General features: G+C 47.1%; 1 protein-coding gene across 1 annotated transcript in view; it reads right to left on the reverse strand.

Annotated features, from left to right (window-relative positions):
• MAPK6 (mitogen-activated protein kinase 6) overlaps positions 1–2848 on the reverse strand; it is a 32508-nt gene extending 29660 nt beyond the window's left edge. Inside the window, exon 1 of the mRNA XM_077318384.1 lies at positions 2831–2848. The gene's annotated coding sequence lies outside the window, so the exon portion shown is untranslated. The remainder of the gene's footprint in view (positions 1–2830) is intronic.
• Positions 2849–12362: the final 9514 nt, after the last annotated feature.

Here is a 12362-nt window from a genome sequence, read left to right on the forward strand (position 1 = left end):
TCTCTTTTGCTCACAAGGAACAGATGTTGAAACAAGTCTGGTTTTGTAAGTTCAGCGGATAATCATCTGACCCTGATTTGGGAGCACAGGCTAAGCGCCAAAGTCCATTTTTTAAGAAAGGTACCTTGGTTTACAGCCACTGCGTTGCAATAACTAAACTTTACCTTTCGACTGGAGACCATTTTCTTGGAGCCCAAGTGCCACAGATACCTGTCAGTGTTACTTGCTGCCCTGGTCCAGGTGCTTAAGAATAGCGATTCCCAACCTGTGGGCCACGGACCACATGTGGTCCTTTGACTAATTGGAGGTGGGCCACGAAGGACGCCTTCTCCCCCCCCGGCCCTTTACAACTCATTTCGGGTGTCCTTGTCTCCCATCACTCCCAGATGGGACTATCTCGTTGCAGAGAAACAAGCTCAGGGTTCCCATTGATTTGTCATTGTCATGAGTTAAAATTTCCATGAAAATAAAATGTTCCTTATGTTCATTGTTGTGGCGTGTCTGTATCTTATTTTGAAGGGAAGTTTAAACATTACCATAGCGATCAGAGAGCGTTAGGGCAGTGGTTGAGAGTAGAGGAGTAAACTACCCCCCCCACCGGGCCTCAGTAGAAGGCGTTGAGTGGTCCCCGGTGATAAAAAGGTTGGGGACCACTGCTTAAGAACATCAGAAGAGCCCTGATGGAGCAGACCAGTGGTCCATCCAGTCCAGCCTCCTGTCTCACACAGCGGCCAACCAGCTTCTCTGAGGCTGAGGCCTTCTGCTAATGTTACTTCCTGGTTCTGGGATTCAGAGGCTCAGTGCTTCTGAATGTGGAGATTCCCCTTCAGCCACTAAGGATAGTAGCCATTCATCATCTTCCATGAACCTATCTAATTCTCTTTGAAAGCGGTTTCTTCCTGTGAGAAGATGCCAGCCGAGGGATGCCAGTCCCAAGGTGGGACCCAGGGATGCCCTGAAATTATAGCTCACCTCCAGGAGACAGAGATCATTTCCCTTGGATAAAATAGCTTCTTTGGACTCCAAAGCTTTATATTCCATTGAGGTCCCTCCCTGTTGCAAATCCTGCCCACTCCTGTCTCCACCCCTAAAATCTCCAGGGATTTCCCAACCCAGAGCTGGCAATCCTACATCCTCCAGTAGTAAAGTCCACATCTCTATCACTTGTGGTTTCTTGATTGATAAGTGGGGAATATTGATGCACAACCATTTATCAAGCTTGGCCTTTCCCCCTTATCTCACATGTGTATACATACACACATACTCACACACATATGGAGGGTTACAGCTGGCCAACAATTACTACAAGCAGCAGCTGAACATACAAAGTGGCTTCCGACCACCAGTCTACATGGCTCAGAGGCATCTCCTCTGATGGGTAAATAAGATCCCAAGAGTCTCAGGCCGAGAGGAGTCCTTCCCAAATTCTGCCACCCAAGGGCCATACCTGGGCAAGGCCGGGGATCGAACCTGGCACCTTCTGCATGCAAAGCCTATGTTCTATCACTAACCCACGGCTCCTTCCTTGTGGCACAGCAAGAACACAGTGGGATGGAAAGGTTCCTAGCAAGGACCCCCAGTTCCACGTATAGTTAAGAAGAGCTGCCTGGGCTAACTTTCCCATTTCCAACTCGTGAAGGTTCCCTTGCATCTGGTAATCCTGAGTAAGGCGAGGCAGAATGGGTTCCTTACCTGCGTAGCCCAGGCTAGACCGATCCTGTCAGATCTCTGAAGCTAAGCAGGGTCAGCCCTGTCTAGTATTTAGATGGGTGACCATCGAGGAATAGCAAGGCAGAGTCAGGCAGTGGAAAACCACCTCTGGACATCTCTTGCCCTGAAAACCCCACGGGGTCACCACAAATCAGCTTTGACTTGACAAGCAAAAGACAATAGCAGCAGAGTGGGTGTCCTGAGCAACTGAGAGTTAAATTAGAGGTGCCTGTAGTGAGACAAGGACGTTCTGAAGATCTGGGAAGAGTTGGTCTAAATTCTCCCAGCCCCCAGTCTGAAACCTTCTCTATTGTCCTTGCTGTCGGCTCTATTGTACCCCATGAAGCTGACTGCCAATTGGAGGGGGGGAATGTAGATCAGCAACACCCTCTTTTCCTCAAGCACCCCTGGCATGGACTTCAGAGTAGCTGTGCAGGGCTGTGAATTATTAAATAAATGAACTTCACCCAAGCAAGCCTAACCCCTGGCCCTCTCATGTCATGTCCCAGGATCCTTTGGATCACCAACGCATTATATGGGATTTGCTCTGGAGTTCAGTCCTATCTTGCACTGACAGTCGACACAATTTCAAATAAGAAAGAAGTGGCATTTTGGGGGTGGGTGGGATGAGCTTATTATAAAAATTAACAGCATATTGGTAAGGAAAACTTGGCTTAACAGAACAAGAGTTTCTAAGTGACTAATATTTTTTCATCTGCTTAAAAATGCATTGTTTTTTTTAGAAATCCATGATTTTATCGGTTACCTAATACACCTTTATCTAGTCTAATGACCCACGTTTACCTAAATGACGCAGAACACACAAGAATTTCTCAACGAAACGCCACCTGAATGCTTCGAAATCTCTTCTTCCCAATTTGTTCCCCAAACACACCCAATGACTTAAGCGACGGCATCATATAACATCCTTTCCCGTTAATATTATACCTAAAAGAGATGGGGAATTAACAGTTCTTTCAACACACAATGCTACGGAAGGCTTGAAACCAGAACCTTCCAGATAGCTTTTTTAAGAGCTCCAAAGCTGTCAAAATCATATGAATGCTAATCTGCCCCATATTGGCTTCGTCAAGGGAAAGAACAAGCGTGTTAAACTTACCCCTATCACAGTTGCCTTGCATTTTCTACTTGTGTTAACAGAATTTTTAAAAAAGAATTCTCCTCTCCCCCCGCAAACGAGTGGAACAGTCAGCCCGACTAGAGGTTGACTGGTCAAAAAATAGAAGCACAAGGAAGAAGAGGGGAAGGTTATACTAGCCGGGTGACATGAGCACTGCCTACAGCTGCTATCCCAAGTGTCAATCAGAGTATTTAAAGGAGGGGGTGGACTCTTGGCCAGGGCAAACCCACGGGTTCCAGAAATGAATGGAAGTGACGGAACCTAAACTGGTTCAACAAGAGTCAGAGCCACCGTGAAAGAAATCACTGAAAAAAGAAAAGGGCCGAGCAGAGTCCAACAAAGAAAACCGAAAGAAACTTTTGGTGATTGTAGGGAAGGGAGCTGGAATATTTGTGAAACCCCAACTCGTTTTGCATCAAGCTTCTGCAGGGCCAAATCAGTTCAAGTTCTTAGTTTTACTGAGTTTAATACTTACAGAAGGGAAAGTAACATTCTACTGTGAGCTGATAGCCCCCTGGAGAAGCTTGATGTGAAACGTGTTGGGGTTTCACATCTATTCGAGATCTTTTCCCTAGAAGTGCCATTTTTTTCCTAAATGAAATGACACCAAGAATAAAACTGAACCTATACTTTTGGGCCAGTTAGTTACTGTGCAGCCTAGGTCTGCTTATGTTAACTGATTTCTTGGTATCTTTTCTCTGCAGCTACTGTGGGAGGATTAAGACCAGTTAGTTCTGTCTTCAAGGTCTCAACTCTTCTTTATTTCTGCAGTCGCAGCACGTCCTGTCTAGCTAGGGTCCCCCAGGTCTTTCCCCTGCTGGCCGCTGACAGGGGAGGGGGGGAATTGTCAGATCCAGGTTGGCAACCTCCAGGAAATTTCGGGGTAGAGGCTGGGGCGGACAGGGACCTTAATGAGTATGTTGCCATGGAGTCCCCCCTCCAAAGCATCCATTTTCTCCAGGGGAAATGTAGTCCAGAGATAAACAGCAATTCTGGGGGATCTCTCAGTCTCACCTGCAGGATGTCATCTCTATACCTGGCCTACATGACCTTGCCATTCTAACATGTCTTCACTCTGGTTCATTTTTACTTCCCCAATGTCAACCCAGAAGTAAGTTCTCTACCAAGTGGGATTCACTTTCAAGTTTCAGATTTCTGATTTGGTTCTACAGCCCAAATCCTAGGGCACTGTTTAAGGAATACCGTGTCGTCCCCCCCTTGCAGTGTCATCTAGTCCAACCCCCTGAAAAACGCAGGGAACTTACAACTACCTGCCCACCCACAGTCACCACGATTCCATGCCCAGATGGTGTCCCCCCTCCCAAGATACAGAAACCCTGGTCAGACTGGCCTGGAAGAAATTCTCATCCAGACCCTAAAGTGGCAGTGGGCATTTCCCTGGGCATGCAAGAAAGAGCCACGAGAGCCAAGCACTGACACAACCCCTTCTGCCCACCCACTCACAATCTGCCTAAGTCCATAGAATTTTCCAAGACCCTTTGGATTTTATCACCAAGAAACAGGCCAACAACAAGCTTCAGGAAACGCATTTGAGGGCGCTGTGCGGAATATCATGTCTCGAGAATATTAAACACTCTTTAGACCGGAGCTGTTTGCACAATGAAATCAATCTTTCGGTGATCCCTGCATGAAAATACGTCATGATTCTGGGAAACGGCCCTTGAAGCCCAGAGTTACCAAGGGATGGAAAAAAGCATTGAGCCAAAGGGAATAAACAATGTTGAAGGGAAGCAGTCAAACACAGGTAATGTGTTTCATGAGGAAAGCAAACCTGGCCATGTTGAGCCGTTCTTAGGGTGGTGTAATTTAGGTCAGGCTGCACAGCGTGTAAACATGACCACCAATCACTGGCTTTGTGTTGACACAGAGTCCTCATTTTGCTGAAGAAAATAAGGTTACCAAGGCATGCTGAAACGGAATCACAGGTGTAGGGGGATGGCTTAAAAGTTGGCTGGGTGCCATAAACCATCCTGCAAAAAAATTTTTTTTTAATTGAGAGCGTAATTCTTTGGTTTCTTGGGGATGCTGTCTCTTCTTTGGGATCTTCCCTTCTGACCCAAAGCAAAAACACTGCAATCCTATTCCGTATTGTGGGTTTATTGTGGACGGGGCCCATGTTTTCATCTTGCGTTATTAATGATTATTTTCTAGCAACGGCGACTTTTGAATAACTAACTGGGTTTTTAAAAATTATTATCATCTTGCTCAACCAGCTCTCTCGAGAGGGGGCATGCAAATGTTTCACATTAATAATAAATATTGACCAAAACCTGAGAAAGGTATTTTTATGTGGATTCAAATTCTGCAGTTCTGGACAGAGCATATAGTGAATTTTTTTTTTTAAATAGAGGACCCATGATCTGCAAAGCAATACTCTACAAATGCTGTGCTGTGACTCTACTCTTATGTCCGCCGCATTATGTCTCTTCTCTCTCATAAAGGTAAAGGTAAAGGTATCCCCTGTGCAAGCACCAGGTCAAGTCTGACCCTTGGGGTGACGCCCTCCAGCGTTTTCATGGCAGACTCAATACGGGGTGGTTTGCCAGTGCCTTCCCCAGTCATGACCGTTTACCCCCCAGCAAGCTGGGTGCTCATTTTACCAACCTCAGAAGGATGGAAGGCTGAGTCAACCTTGAGCCGGCTGCTGGGATCGAACTCCCAGCCTCATGGGCAGAGCTTTCAGACAGCATGTCTGCTGCCTTACCACTCTGCACCACAAGAGGCTCATAAACACACCTAATAGTGCTGGACTAGTATTGGGAGATCCAGCTTGAAATCCACATTGTCTCAGCCTAACCCACCTCACAGGGTTGTTGTGAGGATAAAATCATAGAATCATAGAGCTGGAAGGGACCCACAACACGCAGGAAATTCACAACTACAATGGAGAGATTGAAATGGAGGAGAGACCGAGGTAAGCCACTTTGGGTCTTCAGTGGGGGGAAAGGCAGGGCATAAATGGTGTAAATAAGCAAATTAAATAAATACTGTTTACACCAGCAACACTTTTACTAAAAGCAAGAATGAGTTGATGCTGCAGTTTTTGCTTCTTCTTCGTTTTGTAACTGTTCTTGCCACCAATTTTGGCTTGCCTCCCTCCCCTCTCCCCCCCCCTCCCCGGGTCACTTTCACCGAAAATTATTTTGTTTCATTTCCATCATTATTTATTTCCTAACCCTTCAGGTACAACGGGTGCCGTTTCAGCAATCTCAAAAATAGGTCAATTAGAGCAAGAGAAAACATTGGCACAAGGGGAACAAAGAAGCTGGTGGGGGAAAAAAGGCTTACGAGTTCATTTCTCACAAGGGAAAAAAAAAGGAAAATGAAATGGGGATTATTCAAATCAGGCAAGGTTCAACATTCACTCTCCTCCATAGCTTAAAAACTAACCGAGAAAGATTTTTCTGCCTTTATACGTATTCAGTTGTCACTTGCTTCTTCGGGAAAGCAAAGAATCAGCAATATCTCTGGAAAAAGCCCCCGACCTGCAAAACTTACCTGGTTGGTAGAGCAGGCTCTGTGGGACATCTCTTAATGAACTCACAAGGAAAGCGATTAACCTCCAATGATGTGGGGCTCAAGCCACGTTGGACTTTCAAGGTTAACCCCAGCACTTTGCATCCAGCTTGGGAGCGTTGGATCCAACCTTGTTGTTGAAGGAAGAGAGAAACAATAGGATGAGAATTCAGGGCATACCCTGAGCTGGGGCAGCTGCCAAGGTCCAGGTATTCTGGTGGGGCCCACTGTCTCTGCCTTCCGCCCACTTGATTCCCCAGCTGCTTATCTACGTGTTGTGAGCCCAGTTGCCACCTACAGTCCAAGTTGCAGGCATTGCCCAACATAGTCAGGGAAGGGCGGTGGAACCTGGAAAATGAGCAAGTGGGTGGAATAAGGATCGATGGTTTAGTGGGGGAGGAGAATGCAGGCAGGTGGACAGGGAAGTGGGAGGCACAGGAGGAAGCAGAGGAAGGGGAGGTCCCCCGGGAATTCTCTGCCTTGGGCCCAATGAAACCTGGAATTGGCCTTAGAAGGATGTATGTAAGTGATGTCAAGTCCCAACCAATTTATGGTGATCCCAGCAAGGGGCTTTCAAGGCAAGAAGCAGAGGTGGGTTGCCACTGCTTTCTTCTGTAGAGTCTTCCTTGGTGTTTTCCCATCCAGTACTAACCCAGCTTAGCTTCTCCCAGAAGGGGCTTTCAAGACAAGTGAGAAGCAGAGGTGGTTGGCCATTGCCTTCTTCTACAGAGCCTTCCTTGGTGGTCTCCCGTCCAAGTACTGACCCTGTTTAGCTTCTCCCACCAAGGGGCCTTCAAGGTGAGTGAGAAGTAGAGGTGGTTGGCCATTGCCTTCTTCTACAGAGCCTTCCTTGGTGGCCTCCCATCCATGTACTTACCTCCTGAGGTAGGACACAATTGGGCTATACCATGCCACACCCCCCTCCCATAATACCAACAAGATAGCATTAAAAACGCCAACAGGTCAACAAGAATGCATGCAAGGGTACTGAGTTTAGGCACCATTAGCACCCTTAAACCTGTGTTTGCATAGTGGCTGCTGCACTTCAGGTATATTAGCAGTGAGTCACTTCCAATACCGGCCAGACCATAGGTAGGATCCTTCATAAACACCGTTAATGAACCCTCCCTCAGGCCCAATTAGTATACGTTAGTGACACAATCGCTCCCCAAGGTCAACATCCCCAGAGTCAGGACAGGATGCCCATGCTATGGTGCTTCTGCAAAGTAACGTCCATGGGGAGCCGGTCCGTTTCCATCCATGCCAAGGGAGCTCCTCAGTTTCAGGGCATTCCCCAGGTGTGACTGACAACACTGCAGGGGTGACTCATGCAGCTCAGCACGTAGATCGAATCGCTGGCAGGAGTCACTCTATCTCGGCACTGTGCCAGGCGGGGTCCGGTTTCTCGCAGCCCCGCCCATAACGTCGGCCGTTCCCAGTTTGCCGAGATGGAGTGTTTCCTAACATAGAGCTAAGTTAATACCCCTTGTTCCCACAAAGGGGGGATCGCTAAACAAGGATCGCTAGCCTTGGGCTGCGCCAGTGGTATTTTTGCATGAGGAACCCCTTGCGGTTATCTAACTGCATGTTGTCCTCGTATGTTAATGTGGATCTCATGACTGCTGGGTGCCTGGCTTGTTGCTCCTGAGACCCACAAATGACCCGGTTTTAAAAATAGACCTTCACTTCCATCAGGGCAACCAGATACTGGTGATTAGGTTACACAGCAGGGGACACGAGAAGGAAGAATTCTCTGTCTTCCGCCACTAAATTTACCAAGAAAACTGGTGTTACAGTGAAGGTTTCCTTGGCCTATCGTTCTGCTCTCATCTTTGTCCTCTCAGTTCAGGACGGCTGGGAAATCTGTGAATAGACGGCCAACATATATTTGGCTTTCAGCCATTGGTCGATGACACACACATCCAGAAATATTGGAAACTTCACAGCAATGAACATTTTTCTGTAAGTACAGTTACCACAAGAAGAGATTCATGGCCTACTGTAACAAATTACAGCGCATCACACCATATATGAGGTAGAAACACCTGGGCAGGATTGATTTAGGGTGTTTTCTGTACATGCGTCTTTTTGAAAAGGTTTGTATTACAATAAGGTGACCAGATTTTAACGTTGGTAAAGTGGGACGCTGTTGACCGGGGGGGGGGGGGGGGGTTCTTGATTAAAAATTTGGTCTATATAGAGCAACAAAAAGTTTCATAGAACGCAAAAATTCTATGTATTGTAATATATATTTTTAATTTCAACATAAGTACAATTTGCCAGGTACCCCCAGATGTCCCTTCAAAAATGGGACAATCTGGTCACCTTATATTATAGGTTGCCCGTAAAAGCACACTGTCTTTATAAGGCAATCAGAGATACTGACAGTAGTTCTAACTCTATTCCAGTCACAAAAGTGGGCTAGAAACTCTTGTCAGACCAACAATCCAGGAAGCCCTGAACTGTGCAGCTGTGTGCAGGCAGGTCGACAAAGCCGTGAAGAAAAAGGTGACTTTTCCAGTTCTGCTACCTGTAGCTTTTCAGCTGAAGAAGAGCTGAACTTTCAACCTTTCTTATGCAAGGCACACCGTCCTCCACTGAGTCATAGTGCCTGTCTTTTATTTCCTTTTGTTTCAGGTCCTAGGGAAAACTGGGTGGTATAGGAATCACTCAAGCCAAGGCGCTCTCCAAATCTCTCGCGACAATAAATTCAGGCATGTCCCTGTGTTGGACTCTGAAGCAGCTGAACGGCGTTTGAGCCCAGTGGCCAGTTAAGTACTCATTGGATGGAGTCCAGAAACAGATTAACAAAGCCAGAATGGTACTCAGAGAAAACCTGTTGCAAGACAGGCCCAGAAGAGAGAATAATAGACCACTGGTTCTCAACTCAAAACAGTTCAACGCATCATCCGTTATTTATAACCTCTGCTGAATAATTAAGAACAAGAGTTGGTTTTATACCTCGCTTTTCACTACCCAAAGGCATCCTAAAATGGCCTTCCCTTCCTCTCCACACGACAGACACCCTGTGAGGAGGTGGTGGCTGAAAGAGCTCTAGGAGAACTGGACTGGCCCAAGGTCACCCAGCTAGCTGCATGTGGAGGAGGAGTGGGGAATCAAACCCGGTTCTCCAGCTTAGAGGCTGCCGCTCTTAACCACTGGGCTGGCTCTCTCTTTCACAAGTACTGGGGTCCAGACCTTTTCTTGCCCACAGACAGTCCTCCAGTCGCAAACAGCTCCTCACCCACAGTAATACAACATCTAATTCAGGGGTAGTCAAACTGCGGCCCTCCAGATGTCCATGAACTACAATTGTAGTCCATGGACATCTGGAGGGCCGCAGTTTGACTACCCCTGATCTAATTAATTTGAACATGGATTTCAGATGGGTAGCCATGTGGGTCTGACACAGCAGAACAGAGCTGGAGTCTGGTGGATCCTCTAAAACCAACCAAGTTCCAGCTCTTCTTCTTCAGTTCCCAGATCTTGAGTATTGCCTTAATCCAGCCTCAGGTCTCCACTATTATCTCTTATGCATCTTCACGCTAGCCAGCCCTTCTGGGCAATTAACACACACAATGTGAAGCATCACTTCACCTGTTTTTATTTCTTTTACCACCTAGTGAGCCCTAAATGGTATATTGGTAAACTGTATATAAGTGCATTTTAACTTACTTGACCACTGAAGGAAGACCCTTAGGGGTCGAAATGTATCTGGTCTTTGTTTCTCATATTTTCAACGTATTACTGCTGATTGTGTTAGACAGGATATACAACTGAGATTTTATTAATGTTTTTAATTTTTTTATTAACACACACAACCCCCTCCCCCCCATCCAGTTTGGTGTAGTGGTTAGGAGTGCGGATTTCTAATCTGGCGAGCCGGGTTTGATTCCCTGCTCCCCCACATGCAACCAGCTGGGTGACCTTGGGCTCGCCACGGCACTGATAAAGTTGTTCTGACTGAGCAGTGATATCAGGGCTCTCTCAGCCTCACCCACCCCACAGGGGGTCTGTTGTGGGGAGAGGAAAGGGAAGGCGACTGTAAGCCGCTTTGAGCCTCCTTTGGGTAGAGAAAAGCGGCATAGAAGAACCAACTCTTCTTCTTCTTCCTGTTATGTATGTGTTATTATAAATATCTGGGTTCTAAACAGAGACAATTTTTATGCATCTCAACTTTTAGGCTCCTAACTGTCAGGCTGGGTTTCTGTTTCCCTTTTGGGTTAATTAACAGCCCCCCTACACACACACACACACCACTTAAATGTAAGAGGTGTATGGAGGCTATTCTGTTTCACTGTATCTGTTTCACTGTATCTGCACAGGAAACCTTCCACCTTGGATAAAACTTAGTCAATCCTAAAGGCCTAAAGTTTTCTTCCACCACAATCCAGTCTTTCGTCATTCCTTATAGCATATACTGGAGATGGATCCTACCTGGGTTTGGGTGGGGGGTGCCAAGGAAAAAGAAACAGCCCAATTGCATGTTTCGATAAAAGAAGCCCAACGCTTAAGCTAGTTTTAAAAAATTGGCCGGAGGACAATTCTAATTCTGACGCTCTCGCAAGAGCCAAATGACACCGTGTTCCAGGGCTTGGGTTTCACTTATTAGGGGTAGATCTCAAGTTCAGCTGGTGACTCTTCAAAAATCTGTGGCCGGCAGGCCGGCTTCAGGGCCTCTCCATCCAGACTGTCCTCTGGGCCTTTGTCACAAGGGACAAAGGACCCTTGGCCTCGAGGGTGGACTAAAATAATTTAGTCTGGAATCGTCTGCTTTTTGTTTACTAGGATCTCTGCAGTATCTTTAAGTTTACAAGGGCAACAGCTGAAATATCACCAGCCTGTGCCAATGGCCTCTTTGAAATGCGGGATAAGGATGAGGGCAGACAATCCGGGTTCCCAGTTGACCACCCTACCAAACTGGAAGACTGGGAGAAACCCCTGAGGCTCTTTGTTATCTTTACCGTTCTGTTCCCTGCCAATCTAGAATGAGAGAAATGGGTGGGCCGATTCACACATATGCATGGCTGGCTGTTTTCTCTCTTTATCTCCCACTTGCATGCAAATAAATTCTTAGCTGGAGTGCCAGATGTCAAAGCCACAGAAAAGACTGATATGCTCCAGGTACCTACCCCCTGGCCATTGCCAGGGGATGGGAGAGGGTAGCCCGATCCAGGTTGGGAAACACCTGGGAATTTGGGGATGGAGTCTGGGTTGGGGGCAGCGACCTTAGTGGGATACAATGCCATAAATCCCACCCTCCAAAAGAGCCAGCTTGGTGGAGTGGCTGAGCAGCAGCCTCTAATCTGGAGAGCTGGGTTGGATTCCCTACTGCTCCACAGGCAACCAACAGGGTGACCTTGGCCGGTCACAGTTCTCTCAGAGCTCTCTCAGCCCCGCCTATCTCAAAGGGTATCTGCTGTGGGGAGAGTATGGCAAAGCAATCGGTGTGTGTGTGGGGGGATCATTTGAGCATGAAATTGGGTGGGCAGGTAGTTGTGAGTGTCCTGCATAGTGCAGGGGGTTGGGCTAGATGACCCTGGAGGTCCCTTCCGACTCTATTATTCTATGATAGGTTATGTTTGCTTCCCTGTGAGTGGGTGTGTAGGCAGGGCCCCGGAGCACCGGTTAGCCCAGGGGGGGTGGCGTATAATACTGTTAAGACAGCCCTGCTAAGATAGCCAGCTTTGTAGAGTTCTGTGTTCTGGCTCTGCTCCCGCTCACTGAAAGGATGTTGTACCGGAGATGATGCCCAAAGAAAGACTTCTCCTTTGAGCCACTTTTCCTCTAAAACACTAAACAATAATGAAAGGCCATCAATGAGAATGAGGTCAAGTGGAAGAAAATGAATCTTTTCCCAAGGAAGCCGAGGCTACTGCCGTTTCCCCCGTGTGTGGGAGCCGAGGCAAGAAAATTCTCTTCCTGCCTTCAACGGGAACACCTCATTTCCTGCATCCAGCTGGCTTCCAGCCAG

Source organism: Paroedura picta, chromosome 18, assembly GCF_049243985.1.
Source record: "Paroedura picta isolate Pp20150507F chromosome 18, Ppicta_v3.0, whole genome shotgun sequence".
Taxonomy (NCBI): Eukaryota; Metazoa; Chordata; class Lepidosauria; order Squamata; family Gekkonidae; genus Paroedura; species Paroedura picta.